Here is a 6918-nt window from a genome sequence, read left to right as displayed (position 1 = left end):
ATATAACTATTATTAGGAAGCTGTTTATTCCTAGCAAGGCCTGAGGAAATCGGAAACATATTTTGGAATCAAAAGACAAACTAAACCGTGTTTAGTTTTCCAGTACACTGGCACACACAAGCATCACAGAGGTAAATTACAGACAACAGTCAACCTATCGAGCATGTCTTTGAAAGGCGGGAGGTAACACCTGGAGAAAACTGGGAGAACATACAGTACAAACCCCACATAGCGTGTGACCCAGCCTAGTATTAAACCCAGAACCCAAGAGCTGTGAGGCAACAGTGCAGACTGCCATGGCAATGTGCCACCCATAAAAAGCAGATATTTCTGCTAATGACAGCTTTTTAAGTGTTCCACCTAATGACTTCCAAACAAACTATTTAAAGACAAAATTAAAGACACATTCGAAAAAGAAAGGCAATGGTGAAGGGGGGACATTTTGCCATACAAAACAAGACTTTACCAAAAAGGTATCTTTAGGAAAAAAAAAATCTTTTAAACAGAATCCGTAGAATGAGGAATAGTGTTAGTTTAAAAAGCATCATGGAATTATGTGTAACACATAAATCTATTCACTTATGAAGAAATGAATGATCAGAAACAGCTAGTTATACTCATATTAGAACTTTAATTAATAATAGGAGTTATGGAAAATATAACTACAGTAGAGGGAAATTCCAATTGATTGATTCCAAGTGATTTACTGACACTACAGTATATTATGATATTGATCCTGTTGAACAATCTTTGTTTGATATTGACAACTGTTTAACTAACCTTCTGTCCTACAGTCCATCCAATGCTTTTGTTGTTTTAAACAAAAAATGAAAGAAATGAACAACTATACTATTTACCCCAACATTAAACTTTAAAATACTTCCCTCAAATGAACTGTGCAAGAATATACCACTGATTTTAAAGCACTTTATACATTACTGATATCTGAAAAATAAGAGCATAAGAATTATTACAAATTAGAGGAGGCTGTTCAGTTTCATAAGCTTGTATAGCTATATAAGCTTATATACTGTAACTTATTTGGTTGCTGATAGCTTATTGATCCAAGGATCTTATCCATCTGTTTCTTGAAGAATGCCAAGAAATCTCTATTATCAACATGAATTGGCGGTTTACTCCATAGTGAAATATTCTTTTAATACATCACCCATTTCCATTTCTTGTGATAGTAATAATTTTCCATTATTATACATTAAATTTCAACAAATATTTAGTCAAATATTTAACACATTTAATTTAGCCTCCATTTCATTTTTCTTCTCTCTTGAAGAGTATTTCCCTTGAAAAGATTTCTATTAACCTTTTATTTTTACTTGTGCTTGCAATTAATTAAATTCCTTCTTGACCTGTATCATGTTATTTTTAAATCATTTTATAAAGTAGTTTCTTTCTCCTTATATTTTTCTTAATTGATTCATGATAGCATCTGTACTACTATTTTTTCACCTTTGAATTAAGCATTCTTGTATTAAATGTGTTCTGCATTTTAAGTAGAATCTCTCTGAACTATTGCCAGTTAATCTACACCAAATCCATATCTAACCTTTCACAAGACATTTCTCTCAAACTCTTCCCCACTCCTTCAGAGTCTGCTTTCCTGAAACTTCTGATTCCGATTTAAAGCAAACCACATTATGATCACGATTTCCTAATGGTTCTCTCAACTTTCTTTTTAATTTTCCTTAAGGGCTTCCCAAAGTTATGTGAAATGCCTTATAAAAAACACTTCTGTGTCCCCCAGAATGATCATGGGTTCAATGCTGGGTCACGTCATTAACCAAGATTCACCTAGTAATGGTGCCAAGCCAATTCAATTAATTCAACAAAGTTTGCAAAAACAAATACTATGAAATGAAACAGATCTAAAACTGACATGCTAGATAATACTTTATTTTAGAACATAGTGGAAGTCTTTCTTAATAAAAAAAATAGAAACTACGCTCAACAAGAGGGCCTGATAATTTATGCTGGCATCCTTTATTGTATACTTGTCAGAAAGCACTTCTGCATTAGATGGATGAATTAAGCAATATTTGTACATGTAACTGCAGCCAGTCCTTGCATGAAAGACTCTCTTTGTTACATCTTGGAGCTATACTAAGCTATGAGCTGGGCCTTTATGTCCCATGAAGAAAACTATCAGACAGGGTTATGCAGGTCCAGTCCTGGGAGGCCACGTTGGTTTTAGGATTTCATTCTACAGTATGTGAGCTCTTAACACCCTAATTAAACTAATTATTGATTTAACTCAGGTATGGGCAAATCCAGTCCTTGAGTGACACAGGCTTCTGTTCTATTTTCATTACTACATTGATCTTAATTACTTAGATGAAATCAATACTTGGATAAGAATAAGCTTTAATCAGTTGTTAATGGAAACACACCTAGAAAACCTGCAGGACTCTGTCCCTGTTGGACTGGAGTCACCCATTTCTGGTTTGACATTTTTTCCAGTTCTCTATATGTAGGCAATATGAAGAAATCTGGATTATGGGACCCCTAGAACTACGTATTACTGAATTTCCCACTAAATACTGTTCACAAGGAAGGACAACTTATTTTTCAAGCTGGTTCCATTGCACATCCACAGCACTTCACAGCAATGGATGTCTATGTAAAAAAATTATGCTGGTTGATTGCCAAGCTAAAATGCAACTCAATGTTCGTCATCAAAACTGACGTTCCGGCCTTAAAGAGCTTTCTTACTCCTGCCAAACAGATGTAGATTCAATGGTATGAGGTCTGGGCTGTAAGGATTCAAGCTTCTCCACACTATCATATAACTCTATGTGTGGGAGAGTGTTGCCAAGTTGCAGAATGGTGTAAAGTGACAGGGCAGGAATGGATCAGGGGTGAACCAATGTCATCATTGATGAAAGCATCCACAATCTAATGAAACGGTTGAAGAAGAGTGCAAAGATGCTAAAGGGATTGCTCATCCATTTTTAACAACTATTTTTAATCGAGGTACAGGTCATGGAGAGCTAGAGCCTAACACAGCAGTCAACACATACACGCAAGGCATAAATTAAAGACACCAAATTACAAAGAGAGCATGTGTTTGGGTGGTAGACGGAAACCAGAACACCCAGAGAAAACCCACATGGGTGCAAGGAAAGCATGCAGCCTTCATATAGACAAACTATGCTATGCCTGTGTCAAACTTGTGACATCACATATAAGATCATCTAGCAACACTTCTTTCTAATTCACTAATACTGTATTATTCATTGCCCATAAATTACAAGATTGAATTATACATACATAGAACATAATCTTTGCGGCTTTTATGTCTGTTAAAACTGAGTAAAAGTTCTTCAAATTATTTAAGATGCTACAAAACGTTAAGGCACCAAACTTTGCTTACTTGTATAAAAGTACTAAGTAGCGCATATCTGAGTAAAACTAGAAAATAAAGAAATAACAAGTACTGATTGCAGTACCAGAGATCAGTGGTGTCTCACTTGATCTGGCTACACACAGAACGACAGACTCTAGTTCAGAGGAACTATGTCCCCACCTAGTGGACATTTATTGAAGTCATCCACATTTAAACCTAAGTAGAGTAAATAAAGCTTTTCAGATAAAGTAAAAAGCAAAACACTGTAACTTGGGCACTTATGAAACCTTTAAATAATATTATATGTATTACTATTATTACCATAGGTGACATTGATAACTAAAAAATGTCAACTCAATTTTGAGAAGAATGCTCTTGTTTTTCATATATAGGCAAATACTAATGTGATGGCGCTATTTAAGTATCCGCTTACAGGTCATACAAACACTTTTTTATAAATTGTCACCTTTCCTATTTGTGATTTTAAACTTTATTTAGGAATTATTCCTTTTTGTGGCCAAGATTATTACTCTCAAGTAAACTGAGCATCAATAGAAATGTATCACTTTATGCATGTGTGTATGATATATGGATTTTAGGTACTGACTGAATGTTTTTGGTGTCATTTTAATCAAAACGTCATTAATAACTGACCACGATACACTCACTTTGACTTTGACTCTTGCATATGCACTAAATCACCTCATTAATGAGAGAACTGATCGGGCACGGCGATGAGGTGATTTAACTTAAACCCTGGTGAAATCAAAAAGGAAAAACTATATAAAGGAACCAACATACACTGCATCTCAATAGAATATTGTCTTTGCACCATCAGTACTTTGGGGCAACATTTTAGATAGACTTGCCAGGAGTGGATCCAAGTTCTCTTTTGTAAATAATGTGGGAATATCTGCAGATCTCCCTGACAGCCATCAACAAGTAATAATAATAATAATAATAATAATAATAATAATAATAATAATAATAATTGCTTACACTTATATAGCACTTTTCTGCACACTCCACTCAAAGCGCTTTACAGGTAATGGGGACTCCCCTCCACCACCACCACCAATGTGCAGCCCCACCTGGATGATGCGATGGCAGCCATAGTGCGCCAGAACGCTCACCACACATCAGCTATCAGTGGGGAGGAGAGCAGAGTACTTAAGCTAATTCTTAGATGGGGATTATTAGGAGGCCATGATTGGTAAGGGCCAATGGGAAATTTGGCCAGGACACCAGGGTTACACCCCTACTCTTTTCGAGAAACGCCCTGGGATGTTTAATGACCACAGAGAGTCAGGACCTCGGTTTTATGTCTCATCCGAAGGACGTTGTACGAGTGTAGCACAGGTACCCAGAAACAACAAACTGATTCTTGTGTCCACAGATTAATCAATGGGGAGATCCCAGTGTGATGGTCTTGTTGCAACAGCTTTCTTGCAAGATGAGAACGTGACAATTAAGCCATGGAAGCCTTGCTCACCAGATCTGACCTCCACTTGGTTCTATGGGAAGAGCTGAGACAACATGTGACATCTAAAATCCAAAGAGCAGTGAACAGACATGTATTTGTAAGGACTCAATGGGAGGAATGGAATAGAATTCCTTAAGACAGCAACTGCCACCTGGTGAAAAACATGCATCACAGATGTACTGCTTGTATTGATTCCAACAGTGTATACACATTCTACTAGCCTGGGAGTTTCTCAGTAGACCCCCTGTTGATGAACCCTGCTGATGACAAATGTAACTCAGCTTAATGGATTTACCAATGTCATGCCTGTTCAATAAAATGTTACAAATGTGAACCTGTTACAAAAAGGATTTGATTTTTTCTGGTTACAACTTTATGATTTTGTTTTATAAGTTTATTTCGATGTACTTGTACGTATGGTATCCAAATCATGATTGCAGCTGCTTTATTTCTCTGTGCTACGCGTTAAAATACCGTCTAACACTTTTTTTATACTCAGAGCAATGAAAAAAAACGTGTCGGAATTATTGCACATGAATTAAGAAATATACGTCTCTGATCAAATACTGCAGCGCTAACAAGCTTCAGTTCCCTACAAGAGAAAAATGGAACAAAGACGGCTCCTGGTGTACAACGTCTGTCTCGTGAACATGATTAATTAACAATGATACAGAACATTCAGTTTTAATTGGACTGTGCTTTTTTAGACTGCAATTGAAATTTCTGGTCTCTGAGCCCCACCTTGTGGTAAGACGAAGTTTCAATTCATACAAACAAAAAAAGTTTCCAAAAGGTTTTAGAATAACAGAAGCCAGCGAATTGCTGCCTTCAGGTAGCCTTCCATAGCTATTCTACTCAGATATTTTTAATAACATGCATATATTTATGGTTCCTCCCAGAGGAAAAAAAACGCTAAAATAAATAAAAATATAAAACTGTAACAAGCTGAAACATTTTCATGGCATTAACCTAAACCTAAAACACATTAAGCACAACAATACTACATGCAAGTTTTAGAGGAGTCGAAACGAAATCTGTATTATTTGGAGGCAAACATTTGGAAACTTTGCACACCTTTTTAAATAATTGCGGTACTCGTAATCAAATTAAAAACACAAATAATAATTTCTGTCTTAAGTCCTTCTGTCTCACCTCACACTGATTTGCAATATAAGAACGAGAAGCCGTTTAATGTTCCTCGATGTCAAAAGCACTAGGCCTACTTTGGACGCAGCTACAGTATATTAGTTCATATAACTTTACAGCATCTGTTTAATATATAAGCAATAAAAAATGAAGTAGCTTATTCTTCAACATGATCATGCTTAACATTTTAATTCAAAGCTAGATTTTAAAAGCTTTTTCATATCTTATTTGAATTCCAAACGGTTAATCAACTTACCAAGCACCTGCTGACTTCAGTAAAATGATTTCCTTCTTGAATCACGTCACCGAATATTCCCGACAGATCCACAGCTCATTGCGGAATGTTAAATCCCTTTGCGGATTGCAAACAACAGAAATGAGCGATTCCGTCGTTTGCTATACACATCTGAATTCGCCCACAAGCGGCTTTAAGCCTTTGCTGCTATCTAGTGGAAATCTAAAGAATTACACTACAAAAAAAGTCATTTTCAAACTCCATTTCATCTAAAAAATGCAAACGTTGAGTCTTTCAATATTCTATGATATGACATTGTATAGAAGTATTTTTAAACTTACAACTTTTTAACATTACAACTGTCTTTCTTTGGAGAGTGTATGATTGGGACCTTATTTCTTAAAATTCTCTTCTTCTTGCTTTCTTGCTTTCTACAAAGTCAAAGTAAATCTGATTAAGTACAAGATCCCTAACCCATCCTGTACATTCCAGAAAATACAGTCAGAATAGAGAAATCCTATCAAGCAGAGACATTTATAGCAAATAAATGTTTTTGTTTACAGGAACATGTTCTGTTTTTAATTGGTACGGTGGTGCAGTGGTTAGTATTGTTGTCTCTCAGAGCTGGGGCTCTGGGTTTAATTCCAAGCCTAGGATACTATCTGCATGCAGTTTGTATGTTTTCACTGTGTT

The sequence above is a fragment of the Atractosteus spatula genome, chromosome 5 (assembly GCF_055471065.1).
Source record: "Atractosteus spatula isolate fAtrSpa1 chromosome 5, fAtrSpa1.hap1, whole genome shotgun sequence".
NCBI classification, from domain to species: Eukaryota; Metazoa; Chordata; class Actinopteri; order Semionotiformes; family Lepisosteidae; genus Atractosteus; species Atractosteus spatula.
The sequence above is the reverse complement of the archived record's forward strand: the minus strand, read 5'-3'. Positions refer to the sequence as shown.